We start from the raw sequence: 11,811 nt of genomic DNA, 5'->3' as shown, positions 1-11,811 counted from the left end.
CCAGAGATGTTCTACCACTGACCTAATTCCCAGCCCCTGCCCCATGTATTTTTTTTTTTTTTTTAATTTTGAGACAGGTTCTTTGTAAGTTGCACAGGCTAGCCTTGAATTTGCAGTCTCCTGGTCTCAGCCTCCTGAAACAATGGAATTACAGGCATGTGCCACCACATCTGGCATCTTCTCTTTTTTCTTTTCTTTTATCACCTATTTTGCCATTTTTATGTAAAAGATTTGTAATAAAACCTGGAAAAATAATCAACTTGGGAGGCTTAAGCAGGAGGACCACAAGTTGGAGGCCAGCCTCAACAACTTGGTAAGAACCTGTCTGGAAAAACAAAAATAATAATGAGGATGTAGCTAAGTGTAAAGCACTGCTGGATACCCCAGTACTAAAAGACAAATACATAAATGAATAAGTAAATAAATAAAATAAATAAATAGATATGTGGATGTATCTCAGGGGTAAATCTCCCCTGGGTTTTTATTTTTGAGGGGGTAATAGGGATTGAACTCAGGAGCACTTAACCACTAAGGTACATCCTCAGCCCTATTTATTTTATTTTAAAAAAATATTTATTTTTTAGTTGTAGTTGGACACAATATCTTTATTTTGTTTATTTTTTTTTTTATGTTCTGTGCAGGATTGAACACAGGGCCTCATACATGCTAGGTGAGCGCTCTTCCACTAAGCCACAATCCCAGCCCCCCGTTTGTATTTATTTAGAGACAGGGTCTTAGAGTTGCTTAGTGCCTCACTTTTTGCTGAGGCTGGCTTTGAACTCGAGATCCTCCTGCCTCAGCCTCCCAAGCCACTGGGATTACAGATTCTTTTTTTTTTTTTTACTTACTCCAGCCTTTTGGTTTTATGAGGTTGTCATCAACTTCCAGCCCTTGCTGATAGTCATTCATGATTGTTTTGTTTTGGATCTTCTCTCCCAGAAGCTGATTGTTTTAGAGATAAAAATATTCTTAATACCAGAAGTCTTTACCTAAGAAAAGTCCTAAAAGAGATGAAAAGTAAAGAAAATAAGTAAATTATAACTCTCCAAAACATCTGTATTTGATAAAAATGAAAATTGTTGAATTTACTGAATTCCCAATTTGAAATTCATTTCTCTAATTTTGTTGAAAATGAATTTTCTTGTGGTTGCTGTTGGTGCTGGGACCAGGGCTTTACACACAGGAAACCTGTGCTCTACCACTGCAAAAAAATAACCTGTCCAGCCCCTGTGTGTTATGCCTTAATTATTTATTCATTCACATATTCTGTTTCATAGTGTATATTTGAATAATCAGTAGTTCTTATTTTGAGAATTCCATGGTCAAAGTTCTATCAGGTTGGAAAATGCACATGCACATCATAGAGTCAGGTTTTTTGGTTGTTGTTTGTTTGGTTGGTTGGTACTGGGGATTGAACCCAGGGGTACTATATTATTGAGCTACATCCTTAGCCTTTATTATTTTGAGAAAGGGTTTGAGTTCTTGAGGTTGGCCTTGAATGTGGGCTCCTCTTTCCTCAGCCTCCCAAATCATTGAGATTAAGGCCTGTGCCACTGGCCCCAGCCTTTTTAATTTTTTTAAAATTTTGAGACAGGGTCTCACTAAATTACCATAATTGAGATTCAACTTGTAATCCTCCTGCCTCAGCCTCCCATGTAACTGGTATTACTGTGTCTGGCTATCTTTCTTATTACAATTTACGTGTTGAAGCCTGGTGCAAGCCTGAGCAACATAGTGAGACCCCATCTCAAAAAAAAAAAAAAAAAAAAAAAACAATGAATAAAAGGGTTGGGGGAATTGCTCAGTGGTAAAACATGCTGGGTTCAATCTTCAACACAAAAAAACAAATGTTTTTTGCATGGTGACATTTCTCATTCTGTGGAACTTTAAAAAAACCCAATATATTATAGTCATTTTGATCAGCAAACTCTTGTTGTTAATCCCACACCAGCTAAGGGAATAGAGTGTCACGGAATCAGTCTGAGAGATTGACTTTTGTGTGTGACATCTGACATCTGATTTCAGTTTGTTAGTGCCTAAAAGAGAGACACAATTGGATCTGTCCACGGTAGCCAAATGCGCACAATTCCTTGAGGGTAGTGTCTTTGCTGGCACATGGATCAGGTAAACCAAGTGTGCAATCATCTGAAAGGAGCTGAACTGGGGCTGTCATTGGGCATGCCATCGCTGCCTACAGTGTCACAGGCCTTTCATTCCAGCAGCTCTTCTTCTTCTTTTTTTTCTTTTATCTTTTTTGGTACTGGGGATTGAATCCAGGGGCACTTAATGGTTGAGCCACATCCCCAGCCCTTTTTATTTTTTATTTTGGGATAGGGTCTCCCTAAGTTGCTAAAGGCCTAACAAAGTTGTTAAGACTGGCCTCCAACTTGCAATCCTCTTACCTCAGCCTCCGGAGTTGCTGGGATTACAGGTGCGCACTACCACACCCAGCCCAGAAGTTCTCCTTGAAAGGGACACTGACTTGCATAAGCCTGGGTTTCAGAGGAAGTTCCACAGGCCACCATGAATTCTGTAGGCGTAGGGATTGGATGAATAATAAATTTGCAATGGACCTGAGATTTTCTAGGTTTGGCTTTCTGGAAAACAGTAGCTGTCTTCCAGGCTTTAAAAATATATATCCAGCTAGGTAGGTGCAGTAGCACATGCCTATAATCTAAGTGACTCAGGAGTATAAAGCAGGAGGATTGCAGGTAAAGGCCAGCCTGGGCAGCTTAGTGAGTCCTTGTCTCAAAAAGAAAAAAAAAAAAAAGAAGAAGAAAAAGAAGAAGGCAAGAAATGCTGTTTATTTGGAATGCACACTTGGTTTCAATCTCTAGTATCAGGAAAAAAGACACACACACTACATATATTTATTTATTTTCAAGGGTTAGCAATTTTAGGAATTTAGCATTTAGCTCTGTGGCAGAGCCCTTATCTAGTAGTACTCATGAGGCCCTGAATTCAATCTTTGGCACTGAAAAACAAATTCAAGTGGTGTTGGGTGGCATGTATCTGTAACCCCAGCTACTCTGCAGTCTGTGGCAGCAGGATCACAAATTCAAGGCCAGCCTGGGCAACTCAGGGAGGCCCCCTTTAAATAAAACAGACAGATTTCTTTCCCTGGCAAAACCCATCAAAGTTGATACAATTTAACTACTCTCTTTAGATATTGTTTTTACCCTGGGCACTAAGGGAGACAAATACTATCAGTCCTAAAAGGAAAGCTATTTACTTTGCCTGGCAGGCATAGCTCAAGTTATGTATATTATCTCTAATTTTTCCCTATCATGAACAATACTTTCATAAATATTTTTGGTTAAATATACATTTTAAGTTTTTGATATATGTTGCTTTTCTTTCCAGAAAGATTATATAAATTTACACTCCTACCAGCAATTATAAGAGGAGTCATTTTCTAAAACCTCAACACACTGGGTAGTACCATTAATTTTTAAAAATCTTTTCCAGTTTCATAAGTGAAATTGTGATTTACTGCTGTAATAGGAATTTATGTCATTGATACTGTGGGTAAGCATTTGGACAGATTAGTGTTCTTCCATTGCAAGCAACAAACAACAATTTTGTGTGAGTTAAATCAACAGGAATGCAGAGAAAGGAAATCAGAGACATTTAAAATATTTAATGCATTTCAGGTGATATTTTTGAAGTTGCTTTTGATTATAATAGAAACTTCCCTCTATGACTGACAGGTCTATTATTTGAAGAACATATAGGCATTCTTTAATATGGCTGGGGATGTGGTGCATTGGTTGAGTGCACCTGGATTCAATCCCTGGTACCAGAAATAAATAAACATAAAACAAACATCTTAGCTGGAAGCTGGGCATGGTTGCACATGCCTGTCATCCCAGCTACTTGGGAGGCTGAGACAGGAAAATCCCAAGCTCCAGCCCAGCCCCAGGAACTTGGTAAGGCCCTAAGCAACTTAGAGTCTTCCTTAAAATATGGGCTGGGGCTGTGGGTCAGTGGTAGAGCACTCACCTAGCATGTGTGAGGCACTGGGTTTGAGCCTCAGCACCACATAAGATAAAAAAAAGGTATTGTCCATCTACAACTAAACAATAAAGATATTTAAATAAAAATAAAATGGCCTGGGTATATAAAAGGTTAACCACTGAGATCCAACTCTGGGTTCAGTTGGCACTGGGGTTGGCACTGGGGTTGGCAGGTACAACTCAGCTGGAGCAAATGAATACAATAGGGCAACTCCTGTGTGAAACAGATCATCAGTACAATGGTGTCAGGAGGGCAGTCAGCTGCCTAGTGAAGTCCTAGGGATTTCAAAAACTGAGGGGGAGGGCTGGGAGTTAATGGTAGAGGTCTATCTAGCATGTAAGAGGCCTTGGGTTTGAAACCCAATGCCACACAAAACAAAACTCTGAATGTCCCCTATTGGAGGACCCAGCACCATATACTGGTCCTCATCATCCCCTTAGAAGTACAGGCTAGGAAAGCGCCAATGTTACCAACTTGCATTCTGAAATTTGGGGGAATGTTTTCTCCTGGGGTATATTGGTAACTGGTGGGGAATGCCCTGTAGGTGGTAGGATTCAGTCTCCTAAGACATCACAGAGTGGTAGACATCAACAACTGGGGCACAGGACTGAATATCGATTTGGAGGGTGCAGTCAGTGGAGCAGGGCTTCGGCCTGAGAGTGAAACACATGCAGACTTTGCCTAGAAGCCCTCCTGCTCCTCAATGTGGTGCACCTGCTCTTAAGTAAGAGAGTAGCAGCTGGGCACCCTGGCATGTGCCTGTAATGCTAGCTACGTGGGAGACTGAGGCAGAAGAACTGGTGGCTTGAGGCCAGTTTGGGCAACATATGGAGATCCTTTTTTCTTTTTTACTTCACCCACCCCCCCAAAAAAATCGGCCACATATGAGGTGGCAAGTGCATACAATCCCAGCAACCATGGAGGATGAGGCAGGATTGAAGTTTCAGACCAGCCTCAGCCATTTAGCAAGAACCTCAGCAATTGAGAGACCCTGTAACAAAATTAAAAGGCCTGGGATGTAGCTTAGTAGTAGAGCACACCTGGTTCAATCCCCAGTCACACAAAAAATTTAAATTAAATACATTTTTTTTAAAGGCAGAGCATGGTGATACATGCCTGTAATCTCAGCAACTTGCTAAAGCAGGAGGATCTCAAATTCAAGGACAGCCTGGATATTTTAGCAAGACCCTGTCTCAAAAAACACAAGAGCTGAGCATGTAATTTAGTGGTAGAGTACCCTGGGTTCAATCCCCAGAACCAACACACCTGCACAATTAAAAAAAAAAAAAAGAATAAAAGAAAAAGAAAAGAAAGCAAGAAAAGGTAGGAGTCCAACCTCAGTTCAGCCTTGGGGAGCCAGGACTCACAGGAGAAATAAAAGGAAAAAGAAGTTTTTATGTAGAAAACCTGGACCTAAAAAGTGAAGTCCCAGAAAACCTACTGACTCAGAGTGTCACTATTGCCAATTTCTAAATTTAGCAAGAAGACTGGGCCACATTAGAATCCATCAGTAATTCATTCATTGAATCCTTACTGACGGCTTAGTATATGCTCAGTACTCTCATAGGTCCTTGGAATACATTAATGAAAAAAGCTGACTGAGACCTTACATTACAGTGAGAAAAAGGTGTTTACAAGATTACTGGATTTTCTTCAGAATATGAGAAGCACAGGACCAACTAATTGGAAGGAAATCTCATAGTGACTTTTAAATTTGGAGGTTGGATTCTTTTTCCATAGAAAACTGGCATCATATAGATTTTTTGGTTTTGGAAGGGCTGGTGCTTGAACCTAGGGCCTTGCATGCACATGCTAAGCACACATTGTACTAAAGAACTCACCTCCTATCCCTAAAACTTCTTCTTCCTTTTTTTCTTCTTTTCCTTCTTTCTTTCCTTTTTTGGTACTGGGGAATTGAATCCAGGGGCACTTAAATACTGAGCCACATGCCCAGCCCTTTTTAAAATATTTTATTTTCAGACAGGGTCTTGCTAAGTTGCTTAGAGCCTCACTAAGTTGCTGAGGCTGGCTTTGAACATGCAATCCTCCTGCCTCACCTTCCAAAGTCATTGGGATTACAGGCATGTGCCATTGTACCTGGTTCTAAAATTTGTGACTTAAAACAATGAAGTACTGAAAGTAGAACCCAGGACTTAGTGCTTACTACACACTCTGCCACTAAGTCACACCCTCAGTCCCATGGCACCATTTTGAGTGTGAAGCCAAGAAGATCTTCCTCTCTTTTTCCTTGTCTCCTATTTACATGCAGTTATCACCATTTCTTTGCTATGATCTTTGTGGGTGAACACCAAATAGAGAAGACTTGAGCCTTAGGAAAAGTTTTGTTTGGGAAATGACATTTCCAAGAGATTGGTGTTATGATTTAAGCTGCTCCAGTGCTCAAGCACTTCTAAAAAATGTCTTGGCACTTTTTTTTAAAAACTTTTCTAATGTAGCTATATTGAGTTGGGAGTGTGATATTCTATGGAACTATGAGAGAATGCAACATACTAGAATCTAAGTGGCTGGGTTGTAGCTCAGTGGTAGAGAAGGTACTTAGCATATACAAGACCCTGGGTTCCATCCTCAGCAAACCCCCCACATACATTTTCTTTTTTTTACTGCATACTAATTTAAGGTAACTTGCAACAATATTAGGTTTTTCTCATGAGTATTTAGATATTCTCTCATCTTAAAAGAACAACACTTGGGCTGGGGTTGGGGCTCAGCGGTAGAGTGCTTCCCTAGCATGTGCAAGGCACTAGACTCAATCCTCACCACCACATAAAAATACATAAATAAAATAAAGGTATTGTGTCCAGCTACAACTAAAAAATAAATATTAAAAAAAAAGTTCCTGCACAGAAAAAGTAACAATTAAGAATGTGAAGAGAGGGCTGGGAGAAAATCTTTGCTACCTACTCTTCTGATGGAGGCCTCATATTTAGAATACATAAAGATCTCAAAAATCTTAACATCAAAAAACCAAATAACCCAATTAACAAATTGGAAAACAGACGAGTCTCAAGAGAATCTATGCCACTCCTCTGTTACTTATCCTGAAGAATTAAAGTGATCATACTACTGTAATACATGCATACCCTTGTTTACACTAGCACAATTCACAATAGCCAACCATGGAACCAGCCTAGGTGTCCATCAATGGATGAATGAATAAAGAAATAAAGAATAAAGAAATGTAGTTTAGCTGGGTGGGGTATGCTTGTAATCCTAGTGGCTCCAGAAGCTAAGGCAGGAGGTTTGAAAGTTCAAAGCCAGCCTTAGCAATTTAGTAAGGCTCTAAGAAGTTAGTGAGACTCTTTCTCAAAATAAAAAATAAAAAGAAAGGGCTGGGTATTCAGCTCAGTGGTAAAGCACCCCTGGTTCAATCCTCAGCCCCCCCCACCAAAAAAAAGAAGGAAGAATAGAAAATGTGGTATATATGCACATGGAATTTTACTCAGCCATAAAGAAAAATGAAATCATGTCATTTATAGGAATCCGAATGGAATTAGTGACACTTAGGCTAAGTGAGTAAGCAAAACAGAAAGTAAAGGTCAAATATTTTCTCTCATATGTGGAAGCTAGAGAGGAAAAAGGAAAAGTGTGTGTGTTGGTGGGGGTTGAGGGGGGACAGGGAATCTCATGAAAATCAAGAGAGAAGAGTAGAGGAAAGGGACCAGGGGAGGCAGGTGGGAAGGGAGTAGGGAAGTGGTTAGGGAGTGATATTGGCCAAATTTTATTTTTATATTTATATAAATATAAATACATGATAGAGATATATATATATATATATATATATATATATATATATATATATATATATATATATATAAACATGTAACAACAAATGCCATCATTATGTACAAGATAAAAAATATGGGGAAAAAAGAGGTGGGGATGTAGCTCAGTCATAAAGTGTCCCTAGATTAAATCCCCAGTAACTCCCCCCCCCCCACAAAAAGTGTGTTCTATTTTATGTTAATTCATTCCTTTTGTTTTTAACTCTGGATGGAACCCAGGGGCACTGTTTGGCTTATTTATGTCTCAGTAAGTTACTTAGGGCCTCACTAAATTGCTCAGGTTGGTCTGAAACTTGTAATCCTCCTGCCTTGGCCTCCCAAGTCACTGGGATTGCAGGCTTGTGCCATCACTCCCAGCCTTGTTATGAATTTTTACATAAAAAGTGAGAACTTAATGTATTTGTGTTTGACATTGCTCAAAAGTTATCTGGAGTGGGTGCAGGAGGGTGCATGCTTTTAATCTCAGCCACTACAAAGGCTAAGACAGGAGGATCCAAAATTTGAGGCCATCCTGGACAATAAAATGAGATGCTGTCTCAAAATAAAAAGTGAAAATGCTAGGGTATTAGATCATTGGTAAAGCATCTTGCTTCATTTGAAGAAGTCCCGTGTTCAATTACCATTATCATCAAAACAAAACTTAACAAAAACTAGTCAAGGAATATGTGAGAAATACAGGAGATCATATTTGTTTTTTTGTGGTGTTGAGTGTTCAACTCAGTGCCTGTGCATGTTAGACAAACCCTCTACCACTAAGTCACATCCCCAATAGAAATATCAAGAATAAAGCAATAAGAGTGACACTGGAGATCTTCATTGGATTCAGCAGTCATGGGTTACCATTGACCAAAAAAAAAAAAAAATTCATAGTCAGGCACAATGGCACATGCCTGTAATCACAGCTGCCTAGTAGGCTGAAGAAGGAGGATGGAAAGTTCAAGGCCAGCCCCAGCAATTTAGTAGGCTCTAAGCAATTCATCAAGAGCCTATCTAAAAATAAAAATAAAAAAAAAAACAAAACAGAAATAAAAACTGCTAGGGATGTCACTTTATGGTTAAGTGCACCTGGATTCAATTGCTGGTACCAAAGAAAATCAAACCAAACCAAACCAAACCAAACAAAAATCCTATTATTTCTCAAAAAAAATTCCAGGAAGTGGTGGGTGCAGGTGTGCATGCATGAAAGCCCAACAGTTCAGGAGGCTAAGGCAGGAGGGTCAGGTTTGAGACCAGCCTTGACAATTTAGCAAGAAATGTCCTCAAATTAAAACAAAAACAAAAAACAAGCTGGGCTTGGTGGCCTATGCCTATAATCCCAGCAGCTCAAGAGGCTGAGGTGGGAGGATCATGAGTTCAAAGCCAGCCTCAGAAATTTAGTGAGGTGCTAAGAAGTCAGTGAGATCCTATCTCTAAATAAAGTACAAAAAAGGGCTGGGGATGTGGCTCAGTGGTTGAATGTCACTGAGTTCAATTCCCCAGTATCCAAAAAACAAACAAACAAACAAAAAGGAACACCCCCAAAATAACAAGAGCTGATGATATAGAGCATTCTGGGGTTTGTTTTTCAAACAAAACACAATAAAAGAAAAAGAAATTTTCAAAAAGTAATAAGAGAGTAGCTATTTATTTCTTTTTTTCCGCTTATTTATTTATTTTTCCCTGCAGTACCAGGTATTGAACCCAGGTATGCTCTACCACTGTATTTCTCTGTCCAGTTTTTAATTTTCAATTTTAAGGTTGGGTAGGGTCTTACCAAGTTGCCCAGATCTGCTTCAAATTTGTTATCCTCCTGCCTTAGCCTCCCAAGTAACTGGGACTATAGGTGTGTGCTGCAGTGACCGATCACTGGAGCTAATTCTGAATCACATTTTTCTTCTATAAAATATCAACCAGGTAAACCTTGAATTTTTGTTAATGACCAAATAGGCATGGTCTTTTAAAAATGAGTGTTTAAGTTTTGAGAGAAAGAGACTATGCTCAGATTTGTATTTTAGGGAAAAACCCCTAAGGATTACGGGGAGAATAAAATTGAGGACAAGACTGACAGTGACTAAACTGAACTATTGTATAAGTCCATTTTCTGTTGATAATAACAACACCGCAGACTAAGTTACAAAGAAAAAGGTTGTTTTGACTCACAGTTCTGGAGGTCTGAGGTCCAAGTTCAAGTGTGGCTTATGGTGATGGTCTTCTTTCTGGCAGAATGCCCAAGTGATATGGAACACCCAGTGTTAAGACACAGGAGCTCAAGACCTTATGCCTCTTCTGGTCTCTCTCCCTCTTCTTATAAACCATCATAACCCAATCAGGAAAGCTCCACCCTAATAGCTTGATCTAATCTTCAGCACCTTGTGGAAGCCCCACCTCCAAACCCATGATCAGATTAGTAGCAGTGGTGCATGCCTATAAATCCCATCATCTTGGGAGGCTGAGGCAAAAGGATTGCAACAGTGAGGTGCTAAGCAACTCAGTGAGGCCCTGTCTCTAAATAAAACCCAAAATAGGGCTGGGTATGTGGCTCACTGTAGAGTGACCCTGAGTTCAATTCCCAGTTCAAAATAAGCCTCAGCAACTTAGCAAGGCCCTAAGCAATTTAGTGAGAACCTATATCAAAATAAAAATAAAACAGGGCTGGTGATGTTGCTTAGTGGTTAAGCATCCCTGGGTTCAATATCTGATACCAAAAAAATAAATATATTTTTTTAAATAAATAGTTGCCTGAAGCTGATATAATCATAAATTAACTTTGGACAGTGAGATGTATTCATTTGTGGAATTGGTTTGAGTGACAGTAAGATCTAGGCTGACCAAAAGCTTTAAAGAAAAATAATAGTATATCTGACAAATAAAATAATAAATGGGCATTAAAGAAAATGGGGGAAACAAAAGGAAAATAAAATTATAATCACCTTTACCTCACTAATCAGTTAAGAAGTCATTAATTTGTGTTTTTTCTCTTTGTTACTTTTAATATGTATATACAAACTTGTTTATATGTGCAATATAAATAACAGTGATAAAGCATTCTACACTCTGGTTTGTATACTGCTTTGGAGAATGATTTTTAAGTGCCGAATATCTAACTTGGAATCCTGCCCATAATAGACACCTGTGGTTCCACAGTACCATCCCTGTGGCTCCCCAGAACTTTTCAAAATTATTTTTAGGGAGTACTAGGGATTTAAACCAGTGCCTTGAGCTTGCTGAGCAAGTGCCCCACAACTGAGCTACATCCTCAGCCCTTTTTTATTTTTTACTTCTTGCATATGTGTTTCTCTTGCCTCTGCCATCTGCAGTGACAGAGGAGTGCCATTATGCCCAGCAAGAATTTTTGTGTGTGTGCTAGAACCATTTTAATATAATTATACTTATCTGCCAAATCCAGGAAGAAAAGGCTTATGCATATAGATCTTCCAGTTAACATCTGCAAGCATAAACAACAATGATCTCAGTTTAAAAATTCATCAGGGTCAGAGCAATTGACCAATGTCTCTTTACTGCTAGGCTTACCAACAGTAAAATACAGATGAATTAATGTCCTTTATGTCTCTTCTCTCACTCTCCTTGTCCAGACATTTTGTTGTAAAGTTTCAGTGCAGCTCACCTCCAGCCAAAAGTAATTTTTTAAAATCAGTACTCAGTTGCTCTGAATTTTGCTTATAATTATAACCCATTTAATCACGAAGAACTCCTGGAGAGGTGGAGTTCAAGGTTGCATACAATAACAGGAGATCACAGTTTTGAAGTTTAGCACAGATTAAAAACCACAGATGTACCATTTATATAAGACACACACTGATTGTCTCTTAAACTACATATTGACTACTTATGAACATTATTTTTTAAATAAAGTAGTGCATCTAGGACAATCAGTCACACAATTCACACAGCCCTGAAGTTTTTCAGTGCCAACTACCAGTTGGTCATGAAACGTGAATGAGCTTGACACACTGTTCATTCCTAAGATTCAACCAAAGATTGGCTAAAACAT

The sequence above is a fragment of the Marmota flaviventris genome, chromosome 3 (genome assembly GCF_047511675.1).
Source record: "Marmota flaviventris isolate mMarFla1 chromosome 3, mMarFla1.hap1, whole genome shotgun sequence".
NCBI lineage: Eukaryota > Metazoa > Chordata > Mammalia > Rodentia > Sciuridae > Marmota > Marmota flaviventris.
This window is presented reverse-complemented; position numbering follows the sequence as displayed.